Genomic DNA, 11,749 nt, shown 5'->3' with positions numbered 1-11,749 from the left:
GGGGAGAAAAAAATTCCAAAAAATTATATGTATTTTCTACATATTAATAGACTCTAAAATTGATTAAATAAGCATTTGAAACCCCTAAATTGTCATATTTTCGGGGGGGGGGGGCTACGTTCGAAAGGTTTTAGCGACGCCCGACCACGCCCACTTTTTTCTCGTCGGGGACATCAACACCCCCGTCGGGAACCTTGTACCCCCGTCGGGGAAATCCTGGCGCAGCCACTGATGCGACTCCATCTAACTCATGATTACCTTAGGGGTTTTTCCATTTCAAACGGTTGTGGTTCCTTTATATGGCACTGACTATGGCAAAGTCTACAGAAGGTCTTTGTGTCTGATAGGCCTACAGTGTGCAATTTTTCTATTTCAGTAGTGACAGAGATTAAAAGAGAAATCATAATACAGTTTTGTTAAAATTTCTTATTTATTTTAATTTATCAAACGTATGGCAGGCAGTTCCTGAGCGTTTGTTAGTATTAGTATTTAGTATTAGTATTTAGATACGCTATTCATAGAAAACTATATCATAGCGTTTACAGAGTTGAATAATGATTTGAAGCAATAAGCTCAAGTTAATTTTGAAAAAAGATATGTTTTCAGTAGTTTTTTAAAAGATTCAACATTATTTGTTGTTTTAATAACTGTAGGGAGTTTATTCCATTCTATGGCTGCTGTTACACTAAAGGAACGATCACCTGATCTACTATGAACTAAGGGGCATGAAAGGCGAAAAAAGGTCTGATTCAGAGCGAAGATTTGGTCGTAATGTATGATGAACTTTTAAACAACTACTGAAGTATATTGGTGCTTGATCATTGAAAAATTTAAACACAAATAAAAGAATTTTAAATAAAATGCGTTCTTTGATGGGTAGCCAGTGAAGAGAATTAATCAGTTGTCTGGCATCACTACGTCTGTTTTCACGATATATGAGACGTGCAGACCAATTCTGAAGACTTCGTAGTTTCCTAATGTGTGCCTGGGTAACCCCTGTAAGGAGACCATTACAATAATCTAGTCTAGAGAGTACATGACTTCTCACTGCATGGTTACATGCGTCTTTAGTAATGTACTTTCTAATCCGTGATACATTTTTCAATTGAAATCGTACAGATTTACAAATATTTTCAATGTGATTTGACATTGACATATTACAATCAAGATAAACACCAAAATTTTTTATAGATGTGGACGGTGATATTTCAGTTGACCCAATATTAAGAACGATACTGCCCAACTTTGTTGTGAATATAATTTATAAAAGTTTATTTCTTTGATTTCGTATGCCGAGAACTTTATTGACAATTAGACATATGCCTATAGGCCTATCGTGAGCATATCGTTCTTATAAATTACGAATATGCTAAAACAATGAATCTGTGATTGGAGACATCAATCGAATTTTATCAATTTCCGATTTGAGTCAAAATCGGTTTACCATACGGTTATCTTCATTAACCAACACTTTAGAATCATACCACCTTCAGTACGCCACGTGTTAAGTGATGAATATCCACATTTTTATTAAAATGACAAAAAACACCGCCAGTCGACCAACCATGGAGCTACAAAATAACAATTACTTTCCCTGTATAGTTAAAATGATGCAGGCCCAATCAACTACGGTACTAAGTTTACTAGGTCTTACGAATGATTGACATTTTCATGATCATGAAATGGAATGAAACACATATATAAAAGGCCTAGGCCTATATGGTGATATTAGTAATGAGGCCAATGTTTATGGCATTTGGGTGACTATACAACAGTTGATGAACAGTGTTCGTGAAGAAAAAGAGCGAATGATAGAAAAAAAAATCCGAAAGCAAGGAAAAAAATACAAGTAAAAATGAAAAGCCTAATTATTAGTATTACCGGTATGTTAGCATAAAAACAGCTTGAACGTGTTTAGGTTTCACCATCAGCCTTATAAAATGGTGTTTACTTCAGACAAATTGGTGCAGAATGAAAAGTTTAGCCCTGGGTTAGTCAATTTGCTGGACAAATAACAGCTGCCCGCTAGCCTCCCGCTCGATCCTTTCCTAGTTTCCAGCCAAACAGCAAAGAAACTAGCTATGGCAACTTACGCCGCCTTAATTATATTTAATCAAATTGTTAATGTTTAGGCCTATAAATATTCAATAAATGTAGCCTAATACCGCAATTGATCTTTAATGCCCCATTCTAAATGTGCAATTCAAGGAGGGGACGGAAAGCATCTTATGGGGGTGAGATCTAGAACCGTAGTACTCCCCTACTTCCCCAGTTCGTAGTGTTTCATAATCAAGATCCGCCGTTGGCTGCAGCACCGGAAGTGCGTGGGCCCTGGCGTCTTGGAGTCCCGAAGGTCTTAATCCTGAGCTCTTAAAATAATATTGTACGGTCGCACAGTTCCTTGACATTGCTCGCTTGATGTACATGGGATTAGGAAGACGATTAGCACTATGAAAACACAAGATTACCCCAGGTGAATACACGGCCAATTTACTACGAAAGATAGCAGGATTTTACTAATTAGCAATTAGAAAACAAATATGAAAGGTGTTGAAGTAGCTCGCGAATACAGGTATTAGCCTATATATTCATCATTTCACCATGCGCTAAGGGACTTCATGGACATTTATGAAAAATAGATGTAGGTTAGGCCTAGGCTTTTAATATTGTATTATAGGATACTGTATTGGTACGATAATTAATACTGTTCGTGTGATAATGACCTTATAAACATCTGGACAATACGTTGATCAATCGTGTCGTCGTCACTGTAATACCCAGAATTATTTTCTTATTCCCAACCGTGCACTAATTTTTCATTAGTGCAAACAATCTGTAACTAAGCGAAAACTGAATTGTTTCGATTTGTCTTGTTGTAAGTTGTTAAATTACTAAATACCTGATAGATTTTCAACAATTCAATGTTTTCGTTTTTAGACATTATATAGACCAGTGGTTCCCAACCTTTTGGGGTTCACGGACCTCTCTGGACATGTAAGAAGTCTTCACGGACCCCCATGTCTAAATATACTCATTGTCCACATCCCAACAATTTGAAATTTAATAAATATCCAGGTAAAAGCAATAAAAGAGAAAATATGGAAACAAGATGTACATTACCTGAGGATCTCCTATACTAAACATCTTTACATAAAAAATACATAAAAACTAATTTAAGAGATTCCATCAGATCACCAATAAAATATTGGAATTCAAATATAGTGCCAGTTAAAACAATTTACAGTGAACGAAGTCAGGATCCGCCCCTGATTGTCAAGGCATGATCACACTGTTGTAAGACAACAAAAATAATGCAATCATTAACAAGTAATAATCTAGTGGATCCCTTTGACTTGGCGGGCCCCAATTATTTTTCGCGGACCCCAGGTTGGGAACCACTGATATAGACCACCAATCTCAGTGGCGGAATCTCCCCTCCCGACATGATTATTAATCATGGTGTAAAATCATTTAGATGAGAGATTAAAAGTCTAAAGCTTCCAGGAGACATAGCCCCCTGAAAACCACAATATAAAAAGAACAACCCAAAACCTTCCTTTCAGACCGTGTTCCACTCATCTTGAATCTAGATTTTTCTCATAAAATGTTGCCTGACGCGTGACATCCATCATAATTTGGAACACTTCTATTGGTCTTGTCTAGATTTCTCACTTATCTATAGGTCTAATATTATATTTCGAATAATGTAACAACCGTCGAAATGTTCGCCTAGGGCATCATTACACAAGTGTTTAGAAGTTTTTAATCTATCACAATTTCCGTCACTATGACAACTATTCGTGCTTTACTGTTTTGTTTCCGATATCACACGTATCTTATAACATGGTCGTTTAACTGTTCTCATTTGCAAGTTCATGGCTACAAAACTAGGATGTAAAAAGACATCAAAACCATCAACTTTAAAACGATGGAGGACATTTTTGTTGGACGAGTGTTGTTGCTGTGGTTGTTGTCTGTTGTCAATTGTTGTAAACATCGGCCTATTGAGTCTACTCTTCGATATCAAAGCCTAAGTTCTGAGGACTTAGTAGTAGAAAGTAGTATAGTATTAGGGAGTGTGCCTATACTGGCGTGCCAATGCCTATGACCTATATATATTCTTGTCAAGCAAATGATGCAAATAATATATAGGCCTAATTTATTACCAGTGAGGAATTAATTGAATTACATATTAATGTGACGAATTGAGACATTGTGCGTTAAATGCTGATATTAATATGCATGCCCCTATAAAAGTTACGGAATACAGTAACCCTTTATTACCATATGTTTGAATGATTTGTTTTAATAAATTTATTAAGATATTATTCCCATCGGGATTGCACACCTAAGCCGTCTCCAATTACATTCAGTTGCTTCATCAATTGAGCTATTGACGTCAAATTAGTAAGGCCAACTCTTGATTATTTTATTTAAAAAATAACCTCAATTACGTATGACTCAACACTTCTTTTGAGCAGCCAAACTGTCTACTAGAGAACATCACAATCGTTGCCCCTACCCGACTGCCTTAAGCACATTCATCGATTTATCGTGGCAACAGCTCCAGTTTCCATCATATCTCAGGCAGCTGCTATAGTCTTGCACCACATTATGCATCTAGTGGGTACTTATGGATGCGGTTCCTTAATGAAGCATAACAACAATAATATGGAAATATAACCATAGCAACGTGTTTTATGACTTTATAGAATAATTAATTATCATATTAATTTGAGAATATTCAGTTGGTACCGGTATCTAAACTAATAGGAGCGTTGGAGCGCATACCCCGAAATGTTTTCTCCTCCTTATCCTGACGCACCCCCACCCCTACTGAAAACTTGCTGAGCAAACCACCTGAAATAGGCCTAGTTTTTTACCTCATATCACAACATTCCCCAGCTAGCCTCCTTCACTTACCCATCTTATCTACAGTACCCCACTCATCAGCCCTTCGCATGTCATTAACCCCATATAGGCCTACACCATTCCTGAGAAAACTTCCACTGGACCTATAGGCATATCAATCACAAATTTCTACTGAGTTTTGACACTGCGAAATTTAGTATAAAACAAACTCCAATTCTCCCATTTTTCTGCTTTCTAAATGTTTTAATTTTATGAAGATGAGAACACCAATTAAAAAACACCGAACAGAAATAAACATCCTCGGAAGTAATAAATATTCATGTACCCGTATGTCTATAAATGTACGGCTGCGTGTTTTGTTGAACGCGGTGGCCATATTATACAAAAAAAAAAAGAGGGAAAGAGGCCTTATTTTCACCATCCGTTTCTTTCTTTCATCTTAGCCAAAATTGATGACTAATACAAGATAAACATAGCTGTCTATTAACTCAAAATGGGATAATTGCAATTTTAGCCATTAATATGAATGAAAACTTCCACAATATCAAAACGCAAGCAGATGATAATTAGGACCTTACTATTTCCTGTACGAGTGGCAACACCGTTAAAATTAGAAAGAACTAGAATAGAATAAATAATGCATTACTACTAAACTTGAATTAGGCTTAGGTATAATCAATGCCTATCAGGTCTCTATATATTGTTAATCCCAAAAGCCATAAGGATTTAATACAGTATCGGGTCGTACATTGTTGTCATAGTATAGCGATGAATATAGGATAACTCACCCTCATGGTTTTCAGGTTGTGGTAGGGTACAGTTTCTCACGAAGCAAATAAAATGCTCCTGACCGAATTTTTAATATGAACATCTTTAATTTCACTTTGTGACTCCTTTAAAAGCAATAATGTCAGAGCTTACCATCGAAGCGGACTCTTCTTTGGTTTTAACCACCTAGATCAGGAAATTTTTCCAAATATTGTTATTGTGAGAACACAGGGGTATAAGGGTCACTATCGGAATAAGAAGTTATCAATAATTACTAGTCTCTCTTGTGTGAAGTAGAAAAATGAAAATAAAATGAATAAGATGGTCGGAAACATTCAGCAAAAAGACCAGCCGCCAATATAAAAAAATCCTCATCGGACACTCTCCCGCCCACGGTCTTCGCCAGCCTGACCCATTTCTATAGAGAACGCAACGTGATGGCGCACGCTACCGTACTCATCGTTTTTAATGACGATTCGTTCGGACTACAGTGTACCACCATGACGGCATCGTGTCGCCAAGCGTTCAAGTAGAACCGCCAGCGGAGCTGGATTCGTCGTAAGAATGATTCGGCTAAGAATGCTGTAAATCAAGTTTTTGACACACATGTACGTGACATGCGTAGGCCTATAAGTCGATAGACAAAATGGCGGAGCAGGTTTTATGGTCATAAGAACCGCTGAATGTCCAGCAATAATATTCATTTTTGGATGAGGCCACAGAGATTAGGAAAGAATGCTATCAATTTTTCTTTTCAATTATCTTAGATGAATCCATTACAAATTGAATTAATCTTTTGTGATGAGATATGGACGGTATAAACAATCAATGGCGAAGAACTGCTCGGGGGCGGGGGTGGAATAATAAACTATATTGCCTCAAATCTTTGTTAATATATAAAAATAACTTAAGTAATAATATTAATAATAATAAATTAGATTTATACGTGCTGCTCTACTAATATAACAAATAGACCAAACGTTAAATGTGACATTATCCTTACATACTTTAAATAAGTATATTTTATAATTAAAATAATAATAATAATATTAAAAATTATAACAATATTAATGATAATAATATTAATAATAACAATAGTATAACAATAGTATAATAATAATAATAATAATAATAATAATAATAATAATAATAATAATAATAATAATAATAATAATAATAATAATAATAATAATAATAATAATAATAATAATAATAATAATAATAATAATAATAATAATAATAATAATAATAATAATAATAATAATAATAATAATAATAATAATGCTCTGACAGCAATGGCATCACATCGATATACAGTAGCCTATTTTTTTGTTAAACCGATCTTTAGAGATCATTAATACATTGGGCGCAATTCTATATCAGCACTGTAAACAAGGTTTGCTTTTTAGGTTGCTAAAATATCTGAACCTGAACACAGACATAGGTGTATACGGTACTGTATACATCATGTGAATTGATGAGTTTACAATACCAGCCGTTATCGTGCCGGGTGTTTTGTTGTGTTTTGTGTCAAGGCCATTGCCAGTGGCCTCTAATATTGCGACTGCGATCTATATGAAGCCGTTATATTTTTATGGAGATATAAATAATACTCCATGATATTGCTTTCAATTCATTGGTAGACCTACAGGCCTACTGTATATTTAGATCTAAGTTGCCAAGTTTTAGTTTAGAAGTTTGTAAATAATATTACTCATGTGCTGGTATAATTGTACAATAGTTTAATGACTTTTAATGACCGCGTAATATTAAAACGTATCTGTGAAGTTGCGTTGCTTGTGTCTTGTTGGATAACACTGTACTTGCATTGCTTACAGCACAGACCCTATATACGATAGGGTCTGTGCTTAAACTACCGGTATCTTCACCCACTAGGAATTATATGACAGTTACTACTACTAAATCCACGGGATAGTAAGTGTGTCCGCATGTACTTCCCAAAGGGACTGCAATACTGTATGCAATATAGGCCTATTAAATGATATTAAGTATTAAAATAGGGAAAAAAAGTAAAATGTCCCCCTCCTCAAACTTGGTGGAGGATTTACATTCAGGAGCGGAGCCAGCGGGGTCAAGTGGCGCCGCCCCGTCCTGCATGATTTTCAGGAGCGTGCCTTGGTGGGATTCAGGTTAATTTAAAAACAGGACAAATCCGCGTCTTTTTAAGCTGTTCTAAGACGTTTTAGAACAAAATATGCAAAAAAAAAAAAAAAAAGGGGGGAAAAAAAAAAAAAAACACAAAAAAAAAAAAGAGAGAGAGAATTGTAAATTAGAAAAAAACCCTTATCTTCTATTCTGGTCCGACAATTCGTGGCCGACAGAAAGGGGGCGGGGTTGTGATGGTGTGTGGTTAGTCTATCCAACGGGTTGGGGCGATCCTGTACGTCTCAGTGACAGTTTTTGCCTTTAACATTACATTTATTAAGCCTATTATTTGTTCACTGTTCTGTGATGTATAAAAGTAATTTCAGACTTAGGCTAGTTTTGCACATTTTTATTTTATCAGAATATAGATACAGTAGTAACACAACCAGATCTTGTGCCAATGACCCCTGTCATTAATCATGATGAACTGTCCATATGCTGTGGGTTTATATCATTTACCAATATACCAGGATAAATAGGTCTGTACCAATATAAACTACTGTGTTCAATAACACCATTGAATCCGAATCCAGACAAATTGCAATAGGCCTGTGTACTAGTACTGATATAATGAATATACCATGGTTTGCACTAAAATCCAGGTTTAGCAGCAGTACAATTAAAATTGAAATTTCATCCTCGGTTGATTTAATTATAATATTAAAGTTGTAACATAACCATAACGATTAATAAAGGAAAATGCAACAACAATGAGCCTACCTCTTTGCCAATCCACAACACTACAAGCTATTGCCTTATTCCTCTCCGGTTATTCCGTGTAAATATTTTTCTAGATCAGAGATCGGAGTAATTGTGTCAGAGATGAAAAAAATTATAAGAATGTCTGTGTCAAGACAGAATCTGAAATTTTCTGTAGAGCACAAGCTCGCTTGATCTAACGATTTACCCACACTGCATTGCAGACAATTCTGTCACGCTCGAATGATCAGTCAACTCACGTCTTTCAATACAAACCAGGTATTATTGGTAAATCCATATTTTCTGTATTTCCCATTTGTATACATTATCCTAATGCCATTGTCTGAATCGTTGAGTAAAGTGACGATATTAAGATATATCAAAGTTCTTATTATAATTTAATTTTTCAATATTCGAAACATGAACATCAGCGCTTGTGTGCCAGTCGGCATCAATGCATACATCAAAGCATACCGTTGTAGTAATAGGCCTACCACAACCACAAATTATGCGGTATAATATCATTATCATATTAAACACTTTCCTCTAAGCCCCGCCCCCAGGATGTTGTTGCAAAGGTCCCAAAACACACACACGTATATACGTGCGTTTGTAGGACAGCACGTGCGTTTGTGGACAGCACGTGCATTTTGTGGGACAAACAGGTATTCTTGGCCCTGTTCTGATTGGTCAACTGTTAAGCTTGATTATTGTTCACCAAATCGGAAACGGTCCACATTTTAAGGTATTTGAGAAAGAATTGAATATAAAATTTGTTTTTTATTTGATTTTATTTTGATTTTATTTGATTTGATATATTTGATATCAACTTAACATCACAAAACCGGAACGAACAGAATACAGAGAAACAAAGTTCAGAAAAGAATTCATCAATGTTGATATCTGGGATAACCCTCTAAATCCCAACACAGGAATTATTCGGGGAATTATTTCAAGAGGGGTACGTCCCAATTTCCAGAGGGGTCTTTTTCTGTAATAATGATTAAAAGGAAATCTTTACATTGAACCAGCAATCTATCATTATGCCATTATTTAGGCATTAAAAGTTTTCATAATAAAAAAAATTAAAGCTGCGACGATCCAGCCGTCTGACCTCAGTTTGTCCACCTTTGCACACCCCAGTAACTCCCAAATTGCAATCCTGGATATGGCCCTGTTATACCGTAATTCCTATGGTCGTGCTATGATGATTTTTTGTTCCAACTGTAGGAAATGTTCTATTAGTGTGGTTTACATAGCTCACTCGCATTGAAACTGGGAGAGGCGTATAATATTTCCGATTAAATTTAAATATTTAAATTAATCTTCTCCCATCAGTGGTTCAAAGTATCAATGGCCATTTTATAATTCGTGTTTTTTTGTGCTAAATATTTGACAAATACGCCTACTGTCCTGTAAAGTGAAAATGAAGTAAACGTCGCATCCCGGATGCCTTCGAGTCATTTAACGAAACAGTATTTCCTCACTTATTAATTTAAAGAATTTAGTTGAATTATAAACCGAGATCTCCTAAAACGGCTTTAAGAATACACAAAAAATAAACACTAGAGTATTTTCTGATAATCTTTTCTTTAATCAACTGAAAACCTAACTATTTTTGTAAATGTTAACTAACCTGTTTTTTATCCTTTTATGGTATTCTTCTGTAGCTGTTTCTCAATTTTTATTATATATGAATGTTTTTGTGTACTTATATTTTAATGAACTACAACTCAGGAAAACAAATTTCATGTATTTTATATGATCGATCAATAAATCTGAATCTGATTATTATTATTATTATTATTATTATTATTATTATTATTATTATTATTATTATTATTATTTATTTATTTATTTATTTATTCATTCGAGAAACATCATCAAATTAAAGTATATATTTCTCAAAACTAACAGCAATAAAACATCGCCACGTACACGAGGCTTAGACAAATGCTTTCATGCGATGTATTAATTCTGTTAAATCTTTTAAAATTAAAGGCTTATTTCAAGTTCAGTGAGTTAGGCATAATCTATATAATTTATAATAGGCTAGACTATGGATTAATATAGTCCGATATATTATCTCTCAAAATCACGATCGAAAGACATCATTAACAGTTTATCATGTCATTTTAGTTAATTCAAATTTTCTATAATTACAATGCATCATCATCGATTGCCATACAACATTTTGGTGCCCATGAAATGAATTAGTGTTACCCAGGGCGTCGGAAATCTTAATTACGGTTCGGACACACCTTCATTAATCGGGCCGTAACTTCCCATGGTACTAATTCCGTACTTTAGTTGCACCCATGGGATTATGCTGTAATTGCATGCGTCCTATACACATACATTGGATACCCGTAGTTATAATGTGTGAATCAATCACTGAATCATAATAAACATTAATGTTATTTTTAGTAATGATGTTTTCATTGACATCGTCAATCTGTACGCTGGAACTCTATAATGCGCACTGATGATAGATTGGAACCAGTAAATCGCATTAATCTTGAGAATAAATAACATAAACCATGCATAAATGTCTATGTCTGGTTGAGATTTCAGCACTTAATACAATGTTGACGTTATATTTTTTTCATGACTTTAGACAATCTGCATTGCTATTTGAGAAACGTTGTTAATTGAACGGATTTTTCAAAAGAGATAGGCCTATAACACATTTATACAAACTTTGCAAATGATGCTACCTAAATTTGAGTTTTAAAGATATGTACACTTTTTTTTTTTTTGTTGAAAAAGGGGAAAAAATCCTCGTCATGCGCACATTCCTGTATTATTTGCATACACTTTTTTTTTTTATAAAAACACATTTTATAAGAACCCTGATGCTGAAATTACTCAAAAATTTAGAACAAAACAAGAATAAATTGAGGCTGAGGTAAAATACTTGACGAAGACAAATGAATCGTAAATCGCGTATAATATTTTGATGATGTTATGGCTATAAGTGACTCTCATTTACGAAGAGTGGCGTCACTGCACAGTTAAATATTCGATTAAATTAAGATATATTCAATAATATTTAGTTGGCATCATGATAAACCAGGAACTTTCGACTTTGTCCAGTTTTTGTAGAATCATATCACACTGAATCTCTCACTGAGTCATTTATTTTGTGACGTCTATACAATCCGGTAAAACGTCTAAATTGAATTTGTATTTGTATACTGCAGGCGATCGTCAACGACAACAACAACACTATAAAATGATACAC

The 11,749-nt window shown here is 34.7% G+C and overlaps 1 protein-coding gene across 1 annotated transcript in view; it reads right to left on the bottom strand.

The window, feature by feature from the left end:
* The window catches only part of LOC117105342, a 25,840-nt gene extending 17,053 nt beyond the window's left edge, over nucleotides 1-8,787 (bottom strand). Inside the window, exon 1 of the mRNA XM_033246464.1 lies at nucleotides 8,527-8,787. The gene's annotated coding sequence lies outside the window, so the exon portion shown is untranslated. The remainder of the gene's footprint in view (nucleotides 1-8,526) is intronic.
* Between the last annotated feature and the right edge of the window lie 2,962 nt (nucleotides 8,788-11,749).

The sequence above is a fragment of the Anneissia japonica genome, unplaced genomic scaffold, assembly GCF_011630105.1.
Source record: "Anneissia japonica isolate Jap-2015-1 unplaced genomic scaffold, ASM1163010v1 scaffold287726_len2788222_cov184, whole genome shotgun sequence".
NCBI lineage: Eukaryota > Metazoa > Echinodermata > Crinoidea > Comatulida > Comatulidae > Anneissia > Anneissia japonica.
The sequence above is the reverse complement of the archived record's forward strand: the minus strand, read 5'-3'. Positions and strand labels throughout refer to the sequence as shown.